Genomic DNA, 8,999 nt, shown 5'->3' with positions numbered 1-8,999 from the left:
CCAACATCCGACATCTAATATATAACATCTAATATATAACATCCGACATCTAATATATAACATCCAACATCCAACATCCAACATCTAATATATAACATCTAACATCCAACATCCGACATCTAACATCCGACATCTAATATATAACATCTAACATCCAACATCCAACATCCGACATCTAATATATAACATCTAATATATAACATCCAACATCCGACATCCAACATCCGACATCTAATATATAACATCTAACATCCAACATCCAACATCCAACATCCAACATCCGACATCTAACATCCGACATCCGACATCCAACATCCGACATCTAATATATAACATCTAATATATAACATCTAACATCCAACATCCAACATCCAACATCCAACATCCGACATCTAACATCCGACATCCGACATCCAACATCCAACATCTAATATATAACATCTAACATCCAACATCCGACATCCAACATCCGACATCTGACATCCAACATCCAACATCCAACATCCAACATCCGACATCTAATATATAACATCTAACATCCAACATCCGACATCTAACATCCGACATCCAACATCCGACATCTAATATATAACATCTAACATCCAACATCCGACATCCAACATCCGACATCTGACATCCAACATCCAACATCCAACATCCAACATCCAACATCCAACATCCGACATCTAATATATAACATCTAACATCCAACATCCGACATCTAACATCTAACATCCAACATCCGACATCCAATATATAACATCTAACATCCAACATCCGACATCCAATATATAACATCTAACATCCAACATCCGACATCTAATATATAACATCTAACATCCAACATCCGACATCCAACATCCGACATCTGACATCCAACATCCAACATCTAACATCCAACATCCAACATCCGACATCTAATATATAACATCTAACATCCAACATCCGACATCTAACATCTAACATCCAACATCCGACATCCAATATATAACATCTAACATCCAACATCCGACATCCAATATATAACATCTAACATCCAACATCCAACATCCGACATCTAATATATAACATCTAACATCCAACATCCGACATCTAACATCTAACATCCAACATCCGACATCCAATATATAACATCTAACATCCAACATCCGACATCCAACATCTAATATATAACATCCAGGCTGCTCTTCAATTTTAGAACCATTATTAATATCAGAGCTCAGATAATATTAATGTGTAAAACAAGAACAATATTTACCTCAGAAATATCTTCATAACAGTGACAGGATGTGAATAAACAGAAGAACCATAAAGATCACAATGTTTTCATAAACACATGAATAATAAATGAAGAGCTGAAAATAAATAATGAAATAATCTCTGAAGGAGTCGTCTTCTCTGACGTGATGAAGACGAGAAAAGAAACATTTACATCTAATGTTTCCTCACACACACACACACACACACACACACACACACACACACACACACACACACACACACACACGTAAACCTATCAGAATATTACATATATATCAGAGTTGTTCATTTTCTTCACTAAATAAAACAATTTAAAGATCAGTTTACACCAAAAAACCTGAACCAGGTTTCTCTGGACTTTATCTTTATATATATTATAAAATGAATTTTATGATATTATATTATATTATTATATTATTATTATACTATAATATACAGTCTCGGGTCTCTGAGCTGCTCATTAATTATGTTGAAGGTGAACTATGACTTGGGACCTGGTGGGGGGGGGGGGGGGGGGGACCAGCTGCTCTGTCAGAGGCCACTTCTGTTGGACAAGCAGGGGGTCAGGACTAGAGGACTAGAGGGGGGGACAGGAGGGGGGGGGGGGGACTGGAGGACTAGAGGGGGGGGACAGGAGGACTAGAGGGGGGGGACTAGGGGACTAGAGGGGGGGACTAGAGGACTAGAGGGGGGGACAGGAGGGGGGGGGGACTGGAGGACTAGAGGGGGGGGACAGGAGGACTAGAGGGGGGGGGCTGGAGGACTAGAGGGGGGGACTAGAGGACTAGAGGGGGGGGGCTGGAGGACTAGAGGGGGGGGACTAGGGGACTACAGGGGGGGGGACTGGAGGACTAGAGGGGGGGACTAGAGGACTAGAGGGGGGGACGTAGAATCACAGGTTCTTCAGTGATTCAGGTTTTTATTCAAATCTTTGTTGATGAATCCACATTTCCTGCTCTAGTGAGTATCTGTGTGATTGAGTCAGATTAAAGTGATGATGATGATGATGATGATGATGATGATGATGATGATGATGATGATGATGAAGAGTTTTAATGGAGCTCAAAGAGACATCAAGACACTTCATTCTCTGGGCTTTTCTATAAGAAGTGGACGTAGTCGTCGTCACGTCTCTCGTTGGTTTGTGATGTTTTGAAGCCTTGAGTTCATCGATTTGTCCGTCGCCATCTTGTTTTTTAGCAACCAGTGAACAGGAAGTGACCATATCTGGACTGAGGAGGAGCGACGTAGAGACGCCGTATACGTCTCTGGTAGAGACCTGTCAATCACTGTGTAGCCCCGCCCCTAAAGCATCCCCTGCTTTATGGTCTGTTTGACTCTAAATGGACCATCATTTACTAAATGAACATCATGCTGTATTGAAGAAGACTTGAAACTAGAGATTGAGACCATAAACTCATGTTTACAATGTTTACTGAGGTAATAAATCAAGAGAGAAGTAGAGTCATTTTCTCATAGACTTCTATACAACCAGAGGAGTCGCCCCCTGGTGGACACTAGAGAGAATGCAGCGAGGTTCAGATGCTGTACAGGAAGTCAGCATTGAGACGTAGTTTACACAATAAAAGACATGAAGTCAAATGCGTCCTGGTGGTCGTGGACTCGTCTTTAGAGCCGTCCGGAACCACAGATGCAGAGCAAGAAGACATCAAACCTGTTCGGTTCTCCAGTCCAACATGTCTGAGTCCAGTTTATTCTGTCTGGTTCTTATCTGTTATTCTGCAATGTCGTCAGCTGCAGGATCCAGATCCTCTGATCTAGATAATCCACCAGACCAACAGCTGGGGACAAACAGTCCTCACAGACGAAATAATCCAGGTTATTTTTAACCTTTAATTAACATTAAACGTCTCTGAATGATCAAATTACTGCAGAGCACATAAACACAACTGAACCTGGATCAGCTGAGGTCTGGACTCAGGACTCAGAGTCCAGAGAGGTCCAGTCCACCAGCTGCTCACAGTGACCTCTGTCCCAACGTCTAATCAGCTCGGATCGGACTCGCAGACACACTTTGATGAGGTTTGGACGTCAACTGTGACGGACCTGCAGCGCGTTAGAGGCCGGGATCGAACCCGTGAACCAGGGAGGACGGCCTGAGGACGCCCCGTCTCTCTTTGTCTCTCTTTGTCTCTCTTTGTCTCTCTTTGTCTCTACTCGTCTGTCCTCTGGACGTACACTGAGACGTTCTAACAGCGTCTCAGACGGAGACATGATGGTGCGGTGGAGACGAGTCCTCAGATCATGAGATGAATCAGCCGAGATCACGAGAGAGGAAACGTTCTAACTCGTCCCAATGAGACGCACACGCTGTCATCTCCTTCGGTTACCGGGGAAACTGTTTGTCTTTTCAAGTTTGGAGATGAAGTCGTCGGGTTATTGTTCTTAAACTAGCTCCAGAGAAACTGTCACCGAGACGCTGCAGCTGAAACCTGTTTAATGTGCGTCTCTGGGGGACGAGAGAGACGCGTTTGAACGGAGACGAGGGCGTCAATTAAGAGACAGAAACTTCAAAATGGAGGCGATTAAACTTTGAAATGTTTAAAACGCTCCCCGATGAATTGTCTCCTCTGAGGAAGAAGGTCAGCAGAGCTCACGGTTTGATTCCTCAGCGAGCAACGAGGACAGACAAGAGGTATTTATTTACTGTCAACACGTCTCCTCCTCAATGTCTCCGTCTCTGTGAACGTCCAACCTGTCTCAGCTTCTAAAGAGAGACGTCAGGACGCCTCGCATGAGACGCTTTAAGAGACAGACGTCTCGTATGAGACGCTTTAAGAGACAGAGACGCCTCGTATGAGACGCTTTAAGAGACAGAGACGCCTCGTATGAGACGCTTTAAGAGACAGAGACGCCTCGCATGAGACGCTTTAAGAGACAGACGTCTCGTATGAGACGCTTTAAGAGACAGACGTCTCGTATGAGACGCTTTAAGAGACAGACGTCTCGTATGAGACGCTTTAAGAGACAGAGACGCCTCGTATGAGACGCTTTAAGAGACAGACGCCTCGCATGAGACGCTTTAAGAGACAGACGTCTCGTATGAGACGCTTTAAGAGACAGAGACGCCTCGTATGAGACGCTTTAAGAGACAGACGCCTCGCATGAGACGCTTTAAGAGACAGAGACGCCTCGTATGAGACGCTTTAAGAGACAGACGCCTCGTATGAGACGCTTTAAGAGACAGAGACGCCTCGTATGAGACGCTTTAAGAGACAGAGACGCCTCGTATGAGACGCTTTAAGAGACAGAGACGCCTCGTATGAGACGCTTTAAGAGACAGACGTTTCGTATGAGACGCTTTAAGAGACAGAGACGCCTCGCATGAGACGCTTTAAGAGACAGACGTCTCGTATGAGACGCTTTAAGAGACAGAGACGCCTCGTATGAGACGCTTTAAGAGACAGACGTCTCGTATGAGACGCTTTAAGAGACAGAGACGCCTCGCATGAGACGCTTTAAGAGACAGACGTCTCGTATGAGACGCTTTAAGAGACAGAGACGCCTCGTATGAGACGCTTTAAAAGACAGACGTCTCGTATGAGACGCTTTAAGAGACAGAGACGTCTCGTATGAGACGCTTTAAGAGACAGACGTCTCGCATGAGACACTTTAAGAGACAGAGACGCCTCGTATGAGACGCTTTAAGAGACAGACGTCTCGTATGAGACGCTTTAAGAGACAGACGTCTCGTATGAGACGCTTTAAGAGACAGAGACGTCTCGTATGAGACGCTTTAAGAGACAGAGACGCCTCGCATGAGACGCTTTAAGAGACAGAGACGCCTCGTATGAGACGCTTTAAGAGACAGACGTCTCGTATGAGACGCTTTAAGAGACAGAGACGCCTTGTATGAGACGCTTTAAAAGACAGACGTCTCGTATGAGACGCTTTAAGAGACAGACGTCTCGTATGAGACGCTTTAAGAGACAGACGTCTCGCATGAGACACTTTAAGAGACAGAGACGCCTCGTATGAGACGCTTTAAGAGACAGAGACGTCTCGTATGAGACGCTTTAAGAGACAGACGTCTCGTATGAGACGCTTTAAGAGACAGAGACGTCTCGTATGAGACGCTTTAAGAGACAGACGTCTCGTATGAGACACTTTAAGAGACAGAGACGCCTCGTATGAGACGCTTTAAGAGACAGAGACGCCTCGTATGAGACGCTTTAAGAGACAGACGTCTCGTATGAGACGCTTTAAGAGACAGACGTCTCGTATGAGACACTTTAAGAGACAGAGACGCCTCGTATGAGACGCTTTAAGAGACAGACGTCTCGTATGAGACGCTTTAAGAGACAGAGACGCCTCGCATGAGACGCTTTAACATATATTGACCTGTATTAACGTGTATTAACGTGTATTAATGTGTATTAATGTGTATTACTGTGTATTAACATATATTGACGTGTATTAACCTGTATTAACGTCTATTAATGTGTACTAAAGTGTATGAATGTGTATGAATGTGTATTAACATATATTAACATGTAGTAATGTATATTTACATGAATTAACGTGTATTAATGTATATTCATATTTATTAACATGTATTAATGTATATTAATGTGAATTAACGTGTACTAACATGAATCTATGTATATTTATGTGTATTAAGTTGTATTAATGTGTATTAATGTGTATTAATGTGTATACATTTCCCCTCATTAGAAAATAGAAGTTGTGTCCTCTTGTACAGCTTTGTGTGGATAATACATCATGCTGCTGATATATATATATATATATATATATATATATATATATATATATATATATATATATATATATAATATATAGATAAAAATCTCATTTATTCTCGGCTCTTCTCAGACTGCCTGCAGCTTTGCTCTCTCTACACTTCAAGCTTTATTCAGCCGTCACTGATCATTAAGATCCATAATCACGATATCATGACAAATTATTTTTTATGAATCCTCTTCATACTGCGTATTATATATATATATATATATATATATATATATATATTTATGCTGTATTATCCTCACAGCACAGCTTTTCTGTCTAAATTTGGTTTCTTTCTAAAAATCGGAATCCTTTTGAAATCTTATCAAATCTATTTTACATAAACTGCCGGAGAACAAAGACCACAATCAGTCACGCGATGCAAATATTTAATATATGTATATTATAATATTACAAATGTGTCAGATAGAAATATAGATGACATATATAAGAAACAAGTGATTCTACGTGAGCTTCTCACCAGATTCAAATAATTCTTCAGGTTTCAACATTTATATTTTTATTATACTAATGACTCAAATTAAAGTCACAATAATACAATGTTTGTATTGTTTGATGTATTAAAACACGTTTCATAGAAACAGTACTACGTATGTATATTTACTTTATAATGTTTTAACTCAAACTGTGAGGCATTAAACTCTGTTACTTTAAGTTAAGGACACAAACAGCGTCTCCGTCCTCTCAATGTGGACTTTGATGAAACATGTTTGTGATCCGTCAAAAACAAACAGAATACTTGAGGAAATACTTTCTCCTTCAACAATACCTGATGATACAGTAAAGAAAACACAAAGAGTCTGATATGTGACGTTCAGGTGTTTGTGGATTATCTGCTGGACCGTCTCTCATGATTTAAATATGAAATGATGCACATCAGAGGAGATGAAGAACTGATAAATAAACAGGTTACTCTACTACAACACAGTAATCTGTTGTGTTTGACTTTCATACCAGTTATTCAGAATTTAGTTAATTGGACGATATTTCCTGGTGTTTAACAGCAGAGACAAACATCTTCTTCCTCTCTGGATATATATGATAATATATATATATATATATATATATATATATATATATATCATACATATATATCATGTATAGCAGTGGTGGCTTAAATTGTAGGAAATATAATGTTTCCTGCGCTCACTAGGAGACAGCGGTCTGTGTGACCTCTGAACCCGAACAACAGCTGAGGCTCCGCAAGTGTTCCAGGAGGCTAGGCTAACTAGCTTAACGGAAAAACAACAGCAGCAACTACACACTCAAGAGCCATTCAGATACTAGATGTAAAAAACAAACCAGTTGACTTACCAAATGCTGATCACATCCTCTTTTCTTTGTTGACAAAGAGTTAAATCCCAACTCACAAATCCGTTTCTCTTCCAGTTTCAGCCATTGAGTGTTAAAAAACAAAGCTCGGTAAAAAACAAAAATCTACACCAAGCAAAATGCAAAAAATATCATAATGTCTTCCATATCTTTCAATTTGAACTCTCACTACTACGACTGAGCCTCTGCTGTAAGTTTAGTTTCACAATAGTCACGTGCTCGCCCACTGACCAATCACAGCGCACGCTGCACCTCACTGCAGAGCTGCTGCTGCACACTGAGCTGCACGTAATGCTGACGTAGCTGTAGGCCAGCTAGCAGCTCTGACACGTCAAAGAATACGCCCACCATGTCAAACTAAAGATCTGATTGGTTGAACACTATGACGATCAACAACATCGTCCCCATTCACTTAACCTGCACATGGATTCACTGGTGAGTCTGCAGGCCTGGGGCCTCTCTTCTACCTAGAGACACAGAGGTGAACTCTGATTGGATCAAAGCTCTACTTAAAACAAGCTGCACTGAAGCAGAGCAGCTGAGGAGCACAGTAGCTGTGCAATGAGAACATAAGATGATGAGACAATATTTATATAAATTATGATACATGTAGTGTATTTAAAAAACATTATTAAATTATAAAATAGCTCTAACTTTGTGATTCTGTTTAGACCAGCAGAGAAGGCTTTGAGGCCCTGACGGCCACCACTGGTGTATATATGATAATATATACATACAGGATATATATATATATATATATATCCTGTATGTATATATGATCATATATACATACAGGATATATATATATATATCCTGTATGTATATATGATCATATATACATACAGGATATATATATATATATATATATCCTGATAACAAAATGTGAAAAGACTTCATCTTAACTGGAGCTTTGAGAACAGATCATGATTTTATTAAATTAAATTTAATACTCTATAAATACTCTATAAATACTCTGTAAATACTCTATAAATACTCTATAAATACTCTGTAATAACTTTCACACCTCTCAACTTTATCCGTCCTCCAAATAGCTGCTGACTCCGTGAAGAATCTATCGATCTGTAACGGCTTCTGATGACAAACTACATGGTTGGAGAACCATGAAATCTCCCCTCTATTAATTAAAGAACCAGCTGTGTGAGTGAGTGTGTGTGTGTGTGTGTGTGTGTGTGTGTGTGTGTGTGTGTGTGTCCTCAGAGAACATCTATACACTGAATTAATTACCTGCACCGGTTCTTCAGTCCGTCAACGATCTGTTGTGTCTCTAACACGGAGAAAACACCAGAACGAAGAGGTTTAGTGAAGTAGTTTAAAGGATTCACACTGTGGAAGGTTCTCCAGCAGAACCGTGTGAGGAGAGAGGAACACACCTGAGTCTGAAGGTTCTCCAGCAGAACCGTGTGAGGAGAGAGGAACACACCTGAGTCTGAAGGTTCTCCAGCAGAACCGTGTGAGGAGAGAGGAACACACCTGAGTCTGAAGGTTCTCCAGCAGAACCGTGTGAGGAGAGAGGAACACACCTTTGAATCGATCGATATAGAAGTTAGTTGAACTACAGAAGTGTTGAAGTTGCTGTTTGACTTTCACGTCATTATTTA

This window comes from Pholis gunnellus (genome assembly GCF_910591455.1).
Source record: "Pholis gunnellus genome assembly, chromosome: 7".
NCBI classification, from domain to species: Eukaryota; Metazoa; Chordata; class Actinopteri; order Perciformes; family Pholidae; genus Pholis; species Pholis gunnellus.
This window is presented reverse-complemented; position numbering follows the sequence as displayed.